General features: G+C 40.4%; 1 long non-coding RNA gene across 1 annotated transcript in view; it reads right to left on the reverse strand.

The window, feature by feature from the left end:
• Positions 1-15,026, reverse strand: part of LOC148335106 (uncharacterized) — a 24,255-nt gene continuing 9,229 nt past the window's right edge. The window contains exon 4 of the long non-coding RNA XR_015844062.1: positions 1-615. This is a non-coding gene — a long non-coding RNA (uncharacterized LOC148335106). The remainder of the gene's footprint in view (positions 616-15,026) is intronic.

Genomic DNA, 15,026 nt, shown 5'->3' on the forward strand with positions numbered 1-15,026 from the left:
ACCATTAAATGCTATGATCCAAATCCATTGTGCTGCTCCTTCTGGTGTGCCCACCCTGACCACCATTTGCCAGCATAATACTCTTCATGCAGACACAAAGAACGATGAATATACTTCTTTTTCATTTACAGCTTATAAGTGATTAAGATGCTCTGTCGTTTTTCCAAGAGGACAAATAAAATATGCCTGAGAAGTGTCACATTATATTATCTTTCTAAATGGTTTAAGAATAATTATATTCCGTAATAATTGTTTTTGCAAATAAACCTAAATGAACCAGAACCGTAATCAACAGAGAAACTGGTGAGCGTTAGTAAATGTCTCATTCAGCCAGTAGGTGTCACTGTGGCCACACATCGTCGTCTATGACGCTGACAGGTCCTGAGAGTTTGCTTATGTGCGCGGATGGACACACAAGTACGTGTTTTTGCTCCAATGTTGTGTGCATAGCTATGTGTGCAGGTCCACTACTCTCATCTCTGTCTCGAATACTCTCAAAACAACAGAGCCCGGCGGCTCACAATTACAGCGCAAGATGCACCTCTGCTGGAGCAGGACGGCATACATTATTCTGCATCTGAACCTCAGGTCCTGCCAATAGGGAGGGTGACATCCCTGCCAATAAAAAATACATGAAGGTCACAGTTAATATTGGAAAAAAACAGACAAGCAGAATATTCACAAATCCCACACAATCCTGATACAAAGAGAGCTGTGTATGACAGTGTTTTAGAGATGTTTTATTAAGATTACTTCAGCAGCAATACGAGGCGGTGTTGAAGATGATAACATACAAATAGATCACAGATGGAGAACGACATTGGAAGTTCCCTTGTGTGTCCCTCTCTTTCCTGTCGTCCTATTACAGTCGCACTTCTAAAAGCAAAGGGAAGGTATGAATTAACCTGTCTGCAGCTGTCAAGCTTGTGTTTGCGCAGACTGGCGGAGGAAAAGTAATCAGGCTCTTTTGAGGGCAGCCTTTGCACAAAAATCAATAGCATATAAGAGGGCATGATGAATTTGAAATTTGTGCTCAGAGTGGATATTGATCAGACTCAGTAAAAAAAAATGTAGATGTGTGCGCATACACACCTCGTCTCATCTTACATGAATACTATTCACATTCCATCCAAATGATGTCACCCGTTTGTCATTACGCAAATTCCTGCAGGATCTCTGAACATTTAGAATCAAATTTAGGCGACACAGACTGATGCTTAATGGTGAGCAAGGCTGGGTGTGGTGTTCTTGTAGGACAACATGCTCTTCTGGTTTGCCTCAAGCAGGAGAGACGCAACCGCCCCTGCCAGCCCTTTAGAGATGCTGGCTACTTTTATAAAGTCATTGTATTACCATAGCTATCACATTGCTCAGCATTAACAGACCCAACCCCGATTACAGATGAGAATCAGCATTCCTATATTAATGCACGATAAAGAGGAAATGATATGGTGGCTAATATGTAACCAAACACCCATCAGCTTGTATCATGTGTGATTCAAACTGCCGACGTCCAGTCTCCCTTTTCTCCATCAGACGTGTGCTGGAAGCTGCTTTCCAGACTCCTGTGTAATATCATTAGGAGCGGATGCAATGATATATAGCTGTTGCCTGTGATCATATTTTAGACTCAGAGGTTGGTGTAAGCAAAGTTCAATGCCAGTGATTTCCAGGCATAACCAGTTAGCTGGAAAATACTTTAGAGTTGCTTTGGTTTTATGGTGAGGAGATATTTAGATCAAAATATCTGCATGTTAATCAAGTATTCAGGGACTGTGAAATATAACGCACCCAGGCATGTGGCACGAAGTCTTATATTGAGTCACAAATAAAAAAATATAAATGTTATGATTGAGCGTCATGTAGTGGAAATTGTTAAAAGTGCAGCACCTAACTTTCTTTCTTTTGTTTGGAAAATAAATATCACCAAAAGCCACTAGAGGAGATGGCACAATGTTGATTGGCTACTCAAACATTTTGCTGACTTTTTCAGTACAGTAAAACCTCAGGTTACGAACGAACCGTTTGATGAACAAAGCAGGTTCGGACCAGCCTCAATGAGGGGATGATTTCTAATTTCATTCATGTCTGTTGGAAAAATCTTTTCAAGATCCAAAGTAACGATAACTACCTACGCAGATTTTGTGGCTCCACTGAACAGGAAATTAAAAAACATATGTAGAAAGTAATGAAATCAGACAGCCAGATGTTGCTGCAACCGTTGCATCCAGAGATCGACTACCTCATCTGTGCATTCGTCTGAATCATTCAATTCACTTCAAATAATGATATTTCCCTAAATATCCTGAGCATGTTTTATATAAGCGAAAGGAAGAAAGAGTGACAGATGACATACAAGACAAAAGTTACGCATATTCACACTCTGCTTTCTTCAAATTTGCGCTCTTGGTTTGGGCCACCTGAATCCTGACAAATGATGCCAAATACCGAGGTAGCTCTGCATCAGATCCAGACAAGATTTTCAATCAGTTGTTTTGACAAGGCTCTGCACATTTCAAGATTTTGAGGAACAATTTATGATTCAATGCAGTCGAACATGCTGACCTCCTTCCTCCGCCGCTCCGGCAAAAGCAAAAGCGATTGAGTGCGACCACAGTATCTAGCAACTGGTTGCAGTGAAAGTCAGCGCTGTCCGTGGTGCTGAGGAGAACAAAAGCATCAAAGCGGCACTGCCCTTCTCACTCCTCTCGTATGGGGATGGGCCGCACTGTGAAGGGGGAGGCACCATGTGTACTTGATTCAATTAAGCAAGCTGTAAGGCCTCCCTTGGGAGCAGCCTGCAAAGACGGCTGCAGGACCCTCTCACAAAAACGTCCAAGCCACCCCTTGCACCTTCTGAAAGCGCCTCATTAGTCCATTGAAACGCTGTCCTCTACATGCGACAACATCATGGGGAGAATTTGTTCTTATAAACGCCTGCCTGGCAACATTAAAGACAACACTACTTGTGCATTTTTCAGTAGCAATATAGTTTGTGAACAGTCAGCCAGTAGACATTCATGGAGACAAAACAGGAATACATTTATAATTATTATTCTAGCCCACTGCAAACATACAGTCAGATTTATAGCTCTCAGCCATTACCATTCAACAGAAGAAATCCCAAATGAGAACTAAACCTCGAGCACTCTATGTCAAAGTAAGCCGTGAGCAGCAATAGAAAAGAAATATCTCCTGGCAAACATCACTCATGTCCACTATCTCACTAGCTTTACTCTATCTTTCAAAGTTCCCTTTGGATCACACGGGAATAAACTCGGCATTTAGCCTATGCTAATGTTAGTCCAAGAAATACCTTGGCAACATTTCTTGCCAGTCTGAGTAAGACAGCGCATTTACGCTCGGGTGTCTGCATTTACATGTTGTGAAAATTGCTTTTGAGCAAGTGTGATATTTTCTATCAGAATCAAAATGATAATCTGCTTGGTTGGCTGCAATACTATCTCTGTCAACATCAATTTCTTCAGTCTTCTATTTTTAAGATCATTGCTAGGTAGCTAAAATAAACACAATAAAAAATATACATGATTTTTTTTTCTTTCTAAGGAATACACACATTGTTTTAAACATGGTCACGAGTTACCCCTTGGAAGCTTCACTAAGCGCAAAAAAAAAAAAAATTACAAGGCAGTCAGTAGCAATGTTTTACTTTGATTAAAGACTGGAAAATTCGAGCTATTGTACTTATCTGCACTCACACTCAACAGTCCTAGCGCCTTTAGCCATCATTGTCATCATAGGAGATAATTGCACACCGTCCATCCATTCACACACCTGGACCAGTCCAGCCATGTAGCACCAGTGCACCAATAACACTTGTCTAAATGATTGCATGGCACTTTAGTACACACCTGACAGTCCTCATTTATTCCTCCACCCAACTGAAAAGAAAAAAAAACACAAATTAATCTGGCACTTTAGGCACCCACCCCAACGCTGTGAATAATGTATTAGTACTCCCTCAAACCATTGACAGCCTCCACCCCTTCCCCCAAATCACCACAATTACTCAACCTGCTTTGTATGGCTCTCAGGCTCAGACAAAGCTACCAAGTAATCATACCTTTGCAGGAACTGGACACTTTATTAGGTACACTTGCAAAATGTAATGTTAGGGATGGACTACATAAAAATCACACTCATTTAAAATGTTTTTATTTGGGTTACTATGTTTGTCCTGCATATCATTTCAAATCCACAGAGTAATAGTAGTTGGCTAACTCACATTGTAGTATAGCGCAGTAAACAACCCGGTGGAAGTGTAACTCAGACCCGTCTGAATGTGGCAGATCCAATACATTGGCTACATTGAATAAGGCTGCCTTATAGATTATTTTTCAATTCCACATGTTTACTGATCTCAATAGATATCCAAATGTGCCATAAAATATACAATCCCTCACAGTTTCATTATTAAAAAGCCTTGTCCTTCATGTTTGGTGAAAGTCAGTAGTCATTGATAGTCAATGCCAAGTCATGATGTGTTTGTGTCTAGTTTGTGGTCTGAGCATGAGAACAGCAGCTCTGTGACAATTAGCACTTGTGCGCCCAAAGCCCAGTAACACCTCTCCCTCCCCAAAGGAGAATACAGACTTCAGGCCTCACACTCTCTTGTGTGCCATTATATTTATGTAAATTAGACACAAATCAGGCAGAAATCTGGGGGCATCCTTTCCTGTTAGTGCTAATTAGCAACGAGTGCTATATTGTATACATTATGTATGAAGTATGTCCCCATGCTGCGATGCATTCTGACCTTGAACACAAGGCCCAGTCTAGCGGGTCCAATAAAATCACACGGCCATTTCATCACAACTCATAAAGGAAGCAGAAAGTAGATAAACAGAGCAGGCAGATATGTGGCAAAATGCAGCGAGTAAAGTACATTTTCCATGATCTTATAAAAGAGGACAGCATTAGGAAAATAATGTGACGAAACAAAGATTAAACTTCAAATATAGTGGCCTCTTGAGCCAAGCGGGAGACATATTGTTTCTGCTGAGTGGGAAAAGGGAACAGAGGACAGTAGACTTTTTTCATGGGAATTTTGTAAGATTTTGGACCAAAACTAATTGTAGTAAAATAAATAAATAAAATACTACTTAAAGGCAACTGATACTCATGTTAGACTTCTAACAATATGTATCGATTAATTGTTCAGCACCTGAATTAAATGGTTCCAACATACAAATCATCACTCTCTCTAATTTATAACCTGAAAGCCGTGGTTCCACCTGGGCTTTCGAATCTCTTGGGAAAAACATCACAAGGGCAAAACAAAGGAGGATAAAAACAACAACCTTCAACAAATACTCTCAATCGCTTGTGCTCAGTCTGCTTTTCGGTTTTTGGAGTCTAGCTGATAGTGAGATTTATATGAAGATCAACAGTTGGCACAGGGAGTGTGATCCGAGCAGGTTGTGCTGTTGTGGCCTGGCTGGGGTGAGCGTGTGCCCAGCACCTGGCTGGTTTCCTGGGGGGCTGGCAGATGGTACACACGCGAGGGTGTGCATCCACAAATAAGTCTTCACTCCCTTGGAGGGGTGCAAAGAAGGACCGGGGGCAAAGGTGAAGAGAGGAGGTTGTGCCAAAGAGGAGCAAGAGGGCTGCAATGTACCCCAAGTAGCCCGATGATCAGGATTATAGTCTAAACACTGATCTGCATTCAAAGAAGAAAAAAAAATATGTACACAATAGGGAACATATGACGCAGACATCATCAGTATGTTCCACCACACACATCTTGCCAAGAATGCCATTTCCAAACCACCCGATGTGTGCTTATCCATGCGGACCTTTCAGCTTAAAATGTCATTGCCGCAGCGTGCACAAAGGTCACCGGTGACAATGGCTTCAGTGTTTCTTATTGATTCCCAATCCAGCACCTCTATCCCTAGCAATTACAGATGACACTAAAATGCTAATTATTCAGTGTGACTGGACTTGTAATAAGGTGACAATGAATGCAAAATTCAAACGAAAGTCAAAGATTCCAATGTGAGTTGTGGTAAGCACAAAACAGCACAACACAAAACTTCAGTAAATCTCACTCGACCTCATCCGACTTCAACTGAGCCAGAATCAAAGGAACTCTTGCAAGTAGGTTTTGTATTTTGGAACTTTATCGGCAAGAGCTAGGCCACAGCTGGCTAAATGCTATATCCCTTGTCATTTAGTATCAAAGTTAATGTTTTATCATCTAAATTTATTGTTGATATTAAAAACTGACATGCGACCAATTTTATTACAACCTTCAACAAATTTTCATCAAAATTAGGTGGTAAACTATATTCGATTACCATTATTAGCTAGAGAAAAAATGTGGGAATTGGAAATTCAAACAAAGCAGAAGTAGACCAGCGACTTCGCTCTCCTTTTGCCCAAAATGTAAACTATTAATTATTTCTTCAATGCTATTTCCAAAATAAGAGCCTGAAAATTCATGAAATACAAAAAAAAAATTACATGTATAAGAAATGTGCGATAACGCAGCATCCAATAAACACCATTTTTCCATTATAGAGTACGTTTCGATTTTTGTCAGATTAACAACAAAGACGGCGGCATTTATATGCTTGTAATCCTACAGTGATTTAATACGTGTATTTATATGCATCAACATTCAATTTCTCACAATTGACATGCAGCCTATTACAGAATGCTGCTGTCTTAAGATAAGATAATATGTCCTTTATTAGTCCCACAATGGGGAAATTTGAGGAAACTAAGCAGACGACACCAAAACAGATCCATGAGTGTGTACAGAGCTGGTTATTATGTAGTCTGTTGACTGCGCGGGCACAGATGGAGGCAGAGCAGGATGTACCGACCTGTGTTTTTGCCCACATGCACCCGCATGCATACGCATATAGATGACTAATACACTCATATGCATGAATGAATCGATGCATATGTAAACACCACATATATACAAACTGACACGCAGCACGTGAAGTGAGATGCTGATAGACATTAGTCTCTTAAGAAGGTGTCACATTTGCCTGATGGAGATCAGGAGTCACAACCTTCCATACTCTGTAATCCAAACCTTTCCCTTCCTGTTTTTCAACGGCGATGCAAAAACAGCCAGACACGTCGATCAAAGGCTGACTGCGGTTCACAGAAACATGCAAGGCCACGCACAATAATTAGTGCACCCGGCCGATCAATACACCTTTCACGGGAGGAGTGGTTGAACATGCAAGAAAAAGCAATCTAAGGAAGAGTTGGAAAAAAACAGCCAAACAGGCAGGAAGGAGAGATGACTGGGAGGGATTCGGTCGACAACAATACGATCACACGCAATATAATCTAATCCACATCAAGAATGTCAATCTTTTTCAATGCACATCGCCAATATTTATAATGAATACAATGCTTGAATGAACAGTGATGCAATCTATTGATTCCTCGCAAAAGCTACTGAGAGCTCCCGTGTGTGTGTGTTGGACAGACAAGCGGTAAAGACTTGGAGACAAACGGCAAGCCGTAAAGGCAAGAAGATGGATAGACGAATGCAGGGCATCGATCTTCAGAGGAAGAGTGGAGCCCCCCCAAAGGGCCAGAGAGACCTTTTTAGCACCATGTGAGTAGAGAGCGATGATGGGTTTCTGGAGAATTGTACTACACTGGCCATGGTGAAAGATGAGCTGAGTGTGTATTTGCGTGTGTGACTACGGCGTGGCGTGGCATGGCGTGGTGGGGTGTGACAGACGGTGAGTACTAGCAGTAAACAGAGCGCAATGAGAGAGGAGAGGAAGACATTCTGGCTCTCCATAGCTCACCTCCCCACCCTGATTCTGGGAGGACAGCCATGCCCGGCCCACGCACGGTCAGTTTACAGCCAACACGACAACATAGACATTTTGATTTGGCTTGGATTAAGCCATAGATTACTGCATCCTGATTTCAGCGCTTATATTGACGGCAACCTCACCTGAAATTAAGTAAATAAACACAAACTGATCTGTTGAGTCTTTTTTTTGAGTTATAAATGAAATGATTCAGTGGAAAAAAAATTTTAACTAAAAGACTGGTGCATTTTCCACTGAGATAGAAAAGAAAACTGTCCCTTCTTGAAAGGAAAAATGATTCTTTGCAACAGATTAGGGTTCTGACACATATGTTTAAGTGTGTGCGCACACACCCACACTGAGACACGCACACACACACACACACACGCCCACCCCGACGCACACACACACGCCCACACATAGATATGTGTCAGAACCCTAATCTGTTGCATTAGATGGCAGTAAACACACGTCCAGGTGAGTGACATAAAATCTGGGAAACAATTTTTCTATTTCCATGAAATCATGCTTCAGTCACCCTTGTTATATTGGTGACATGCATTTGCATCACGCATTAGGATATTGGCCAAAGAGAAAACATTACTTTTGGTTCGGATCCAATAGGAATACATGGGAGATTAGCCAAAAATTGAATTACTGTATTGTTTTTGTTGTAACTTCTGAGCATCATTCTATTATCGAGGAAGGACATCATGATTTAATCATAAGACTTTATCCAGACATCTGATCAAACCAGAAATGGAGACTCACAATTACATATTCACATGGCAGAGTGGTGTTTTTAGCCTATAATGTACAGAACAGATGTCCATTGTCTGTCCTAATTGATGTCAGAGCCCTAGGGGGCATCGCTCCATTGTTGGATGTGCCTGTCTTGCTGTGTATTTGAGTGAAAAAAAAAAAAACACTCACCCAGCAGATGCACAACACAGCTAAAGCATATTGATTATGTTGCTCATGGAAGCAGAATAAAATCGAGGGGCGTATTTTTCTGTCTGACTCATCTGAGTGCAAGTTGGGGGCTGGAAGGGTCGAAAGAAAAGAAAAATGTTCCTGCAGTGGTCTACAGAACCTTTAAAAGCAAGCTGATTTATTGAGTATGGGCAGCAAGATAGAGATAGGGTGTGAACAAACATCTCTACTGAGCAGGTTAAGTTATGCAGCATCACATGCTGTCTGATGGCTTCTGGTGGGCTGATCATTACTGAAATGCGCTATATATATATATATATATATATATATATTTTTTTTTTGTACACCAGTAGACCACTTGATTGGGAAGGAGCAAAATTGTGACCCAAAAAATTTACATTTGTTCGTACGTTACAACAATCCTACCTAAAAATGAGTCATGTGACCCAGAAAACTAATCTGGAACCTGGAATTTGAAAACAATACTTCTAAAATGTAACAATGTAAGAAGTTGTTGCCCACTGGATTCATTACATTTTTTTAATCATTTTTTTTCGGGCACAGATTCGTATATGTAGATATACACAACATACATATTTATATACACTATGAAATATATAATAATCTTAATTATCACACCAATGTTTGGTGGTAGAATATTCAATCCAATTAAAAACTCTATATTTGGCCCGCAGGGACGATTGAAGGTGTGCAGAGTGTGTCCTGCTAGTGTGGGTGAAATACGGCTGCCTTCCTGGTCACAGTAAGAGACCTCAGCTGGAAATAGAGTTGTGAGCCAGCACAATAAAAACGAAGGAAATGGCTTCAATTTGGCACTTGGCTCCAGTAAGTTTACTGCCACAGTGGGGCAGTAGTCCATTAAGATATATATCATTTATGGAATGAAACATCTTCTGCTTCATTCACTGCCTAATGGGCGAGGCAAGTGTTGATCATGTTGAAGGCTAGTGATGCTGAGCTGTCTTTGAGATTCAAAATAAAGAAGAAAAAAAGATTAATATAAGCCGTGACTTGACATACAGTGATTATACCTCGTAGGTCTCAAGAGGGTCCTTCATTAACAGCAATGCACAAATCAATGTTTATAACCACCATAAAAAAAAAAAAAACTGCAAACTAGAAAGTCCCTTGAAAGCGCAATGCATCCATAACCTGTTCTTTACACAGTGTAGAAACAGCCTGGATCTGATTTAACATCAAGTTCCAAATTAGATTTCCTTGAAAATAATTAGAACATTTTGATATATTTTTTTTATTCTTTGTACAGGTAATCTACTTCAACCCTCCTGTTATGTTGCAGGTCAAATGACCCGTTTGGAAAATCTAGAAAAAATATATTAATTAAACTTTGTGTGCTAGCCTTTGTTTATCATGCTTGTTTTATTAATATTAAAGAAACTGCATTGGATTATGTGCTATTTTTTTTATGATCGATCATTAGAGCGGATTATACTGACAGATGATTGGTGGAACATTTCTTATCTACAGACAGAAAACTATCATGTTATTAGAGACATATCATATTACAGCTCCATTACATTATCAAAAAGGAATACCAACATTTGACACATTTTGGTATTGTGTACAATGAATGAATGAAAACCAATAAGAGTGAGAGGATTTTCCGAGGAAAAGGCAAAAGCAAATGTAATGGGCTACACATAGATACACTGGAAAGGGTAAAGAAAGCATGGATTATTCATATCTATTCCCAAAGTAGAAAAGGCTTCTTTTTGATGAATGGTGCCCGGGGCACTCTTTCCTACTCAATATCAACAGTCCCAGGCAGCCGAGCCTCACGCTGCTGCACACAGACAGTCAGACACCATGATGAGCCGCCCCCGCCAGCACAGACAGGGCCGGCGGCTCTCATCTGCTCGCTATAGTCAGCTATGATGATGATGATGATGTGCGGTCCAAGCCAAGGGGATCCCAAGTTTGAAAAGGTCTCCTCAAAAGGAGGAGTTTACGAGGGTGGAGTCATTTCAATGTAGCGAATAAGCATCATTCCAAAAAGTAATTATTGAAAACTCAGGCGGATATTTGTGCAATTGTCACACCTTGCAGATTGTCGTCATAAAAATATAAAAATAAAAAAAAATAATAACAGTGAACCTCAGTTTATCATGGGGGACACCTTACAGATCTGTCCCATTTGCCGTTATTTAAGTGTTACACACTTCAAATGCACTGTAAATGTATTTTAACGCACACTCACAAAAAAACTGAAAGCATAAAGAATATAGAAAATACTGTACGGTGGGGTGGCGCGTGATGTCTGTGATCTGTGCGCAGATCTGTGCTGCTTCTGTGTGATAGTGCTCTTTGTGTTTTACTGTCCACCTGGCGCAAGGGCTGAAAAGTACATCTACGACTTTGGCTCTCTCTGTTTCCACATGCAAGGGTATTACAGTAAAAAACTGCGATTGAAGTTAATGTAATGTAAAAACAATTCACTTCTCAATTTAACACACTATAGAGAGACAACGTTGCCGAATAAAAAAAAATACAAAGATTGCCTCGCATTTTACAAAATCATAAAAATAAAGCCCTTCTCTCCCCTCTCAAATGCTGTGGGCATGTACATTGAATGTGCTCAAACTGGGCCTTGTTCAATTTTCAATCTCGTTTTACTGCTACGACGTAAAATGTATGCTCCTTTATCCACACAAAATAAGATGCGCCACAAGAATACAGTATAGCCGCATAAATCCTATGGTGGCTAGAAAATATCCCACCGAGTCGATGTCGAGCTTTACCGTGCCACTCAAAAGCAAAGCCCCGGTCCACATTTTGCCTGTCATGTCAGACATTTTTTTAAAGCCCTCCCTTGTTATTTCGCCATGACGTGCGCCCACTCTTGGCCGACAACAAGACACTCTAAAATGGCCAACAATGTCGACATTGAATATTGGAATTTAAAGAAGTGTAAATAGTAAAGCTATTCGAAGACTAATGTCATAGTGCAGAAGGCATATCTCAAGTAGGTGTATATTGAAGGGATTGTGCTTACAGCACACATCATTGAAGTAGTTTTACCTCGACATGGGCTCTGAACTGAGGATGAACTCAAGCTTCCTCCGTCTCCTTTTAAAACGGGCCTTTCTGCAGACAGCATGCGTCTGCCAAATTTCTTTAGGCAGACTATTTGAAAGAAGTCCAACCAAGGGAGGACCAGCCCATTGTGGGTCAAAGTCCAATAACACACGGCTGCCTGCAGCCAGCGACGACGCCGTGTCGGTCATCGTGTTGTCTGGGCAACTGATGAGAAACTGGCTCATGTCGAGATTTTCACACTTGTTAAATATTCCATGCCACTCCCTGGCACTAAAGAGGCGGACGAAATGCTGTAATGGCCAACTAGCCATTCAAAGTACCTTAGCAACAGTTGTGTCGCCGAAGCGATTGTCAAATGTGTCATTTCGCTGTCCACCAATTATGCCGTCTTGCCGCAAATGGGAGGAGTTATCTATAAAGGCGAATGCGGCAGCCTTGTGAACAAAAGAGAGGAGGATTCAGGAAAAAAAAAAAAAACGCTCTGCTCGGGCAATCAGCATTCCCTTCACATTTTCTGCTATCACTCCCTTACTCAATGAGAGTGCCATGTCGCCTTGTGTGTAATTATTCTGTCACTTAGCAGGCAGAAACCATGTTGCATGAATGAGCCGACCAATTACCATCAGCTGTTTTTTTTTAAATCAGATACTAAAAATCACTGACTGAGAATGACCTTTCACTGGCAATAATGGCCAAAAACACAAGAGGGAAACATTTCATCACACATTCTGAATTAGCAGGACCACAAAAATGCAACAGTTTTGCCACCATAAGACTATTTTTGGAATCACGACTGAATTCACTGCATGTAACAAAAACAAGTTTGTAAGACATGACCCAGACAGATTTTTTTTCAAGGTCTACCTTGCCCTTTGAATTGAATGTGCAAAGTGGAGGTGAATTTGACCTTATTTGATTGTGTTGCACTCTTTGACTGCTCAGCCTCCCTATAGGCCAGCAGCTCCGGGAGCTCAATGGAGAGTCTCTCCTCCTGGGAGATTGCTGTGCGTGGGTTGGTGTTTGCAACCGCTCACTCCTGACTCCTCCACCCACACCAGCAGAGATTTCCTGTCAAACGTTTTCTCCCTGTAAAGAATATTGTGTAATTATGCTACTGATCACAAGCAATAACCAATTCAGACATAGCACTAATAAATCTGCCACAACATTAAGTATATCTACACAATCACAAAATTATTTTTAATACCATCAAAAATGTGCCATTTCAAATATATTAAAACTCAGAAGACATGCACCCTGCCAGAGCGCTATCGGTACCACATGAAATGTCCATCCATCAAGCTATTTCCCATACCACTTGTCCAGTGATTTTATTTTTCATTCATTAGCCTTTATCAGAAGCTTAACACAATTGCATTCCACAAGAGTCAAAAATGTTGCAAAGCAATTGAGATTCTTTCGCAAGACCTTCCGAACAACATTTGCAATGAAATCAGGAGTGCAGCTCAAAATGCCAAGCTAATCACATGAACCTTTAGAACGCGCTAATCAAATATGATCCCTCTCCCTTCAGAGGCCTATAATCCCTCTTAGCAGGGACGTAAGAAACGTGCCACCTGCTTCCAGTCATACAGCTTGAGGCTCAAGAGCCCTTGTGACATCATGTTGCCCTTAATCCATAGAACAAATGCACAGCTTCATCTGGATGCCACTGCTCAATCTGGACTCGCCACTATAAAAAAATAGGCCTACCATCATTTTACCAAGGTCTTCATCCTTTTATCTGGCTGCCAGGATTTGGAAACTAATGTCAAACATAACAGAAAACTAGTGAGAAGAAAGAGGTTTGCACAAACAATGTCCATCATGGTAGGTCAGGCTTCTTCGACTCAAACAGATTCTAAGGGCAGCAGGGGGGCAGTTCTACAAAGGTTTATTAGAAAATGACCTTGTGGCTAAGTAACTTGAGCTATCCTTCAACATTAGAATGTCATTTAAATATGATCTAACACAATTCAAAATAATGAACAAAACGTTGGCAGCTGAAAGTACAACTGCTTAGAAATGTCAGCATTTCCATCTACAAGTACTCCATTTTGAATTTGAGAAGCGTAGAAGAGGCTGTCTCAGTCTATGTTGGCAAATTGTAATGGTCTTTGGAATTAAACCATCAGGTTAACCACAGCACGTGACGGGAAAAGGGAGCAAAATTTATATATTCAGACGAAATTTTACGCAAACAAATTTGGAGTGATATTTACTTAAAAATTTTTTACATGAAATAATAATTTGACGGGCTAATTTTTACTATTACTTGAATCATATTATTTCAAAGTTACACGACCGTAAGTTCAATATTTTTTTTCTATTTTCTATGTTTTCTATTCTGCCTACCCCTCAACAAATTAAAAGAGGTCTCTCATGTGACATTACTGGCAAAGTAGATCAGTGGTTCACCTTTGGCAGTCATTTGTAGCAGACCCTTTACGGTAACACGGATTGCTCAAACAACGATGCAAACGTCAGAATGCATTAACTTTGACACAGACTATGATCCTAGATCACAAGTGCCCGGAAAAAAAAAGTCATTAAATTTGCAGTCTTTTTTTTTTTCAGCGCTCCACCGGCCGCTTACGGGAAAGGGACAGCAATTCGTGAATAGGAAGCTTTTACCTGAGCACGTCTTCATGTTTCTCATTCATCTTAGACCGAAAAAAATAATGAAGGAGCTATGACACAAGCCCTCAAGATTCTTTTTGCTACAGCATTCATCGAGTATATTTTTTATGAACCCATGAAGGCACACATTCAGCTTCTTCAGTACTAAACATATTCTTTTGCCCACGGTAGATAGCAAGATCATTAATATAGTTCAGTTCTAATTAAGATTCCATAATAAAGGCAATTATTGTTGAGAATAGTGCAATTTCACGAAGATTCTCTCTCACATATAGCCATATGATATTTATTAGAAACATTAATTACTTTGGAAAATAGATTTGTATTATAACAACTATTGTTGGAGATTTAGTGAACCCAATTTTTGCTCTACCACGAGCTGTGATTTTGTGAAATGTGTCACTCCCGTAGCAAATGCTTGACTTTAATCATAATGTTTTTGTTCAATTTTAGTAAACATTTTTTTGTTGTTTCACATTTCAAGAGCCCCCTCCCCCATTTCTACCTTTTGTCTCTGAGAGCTGTGGTTTGTCGTTCGAAGCCCAGAAGCGCTGGGCCGGT

This window comes from Idiotropiscis lumnitzeri, chromosome 6 (genome assembly GCF_059441095.1).
Source record: "Idiotropiscis lumnitzeri isolate Australia: NSW breed Sydney's pygmy pipehorse chromosome 6, RoL_Ilum_1.0, whole genome shotgun sequence".
Classification (NCBI taxonomy): domain Eukaryota; kingdom Metazoa; phylum Chordata; class Actinopteri; order Syngnathiformes; family Syngnathidae; genus Idiotropiscis; species Idiotropiscis lumnitzeri.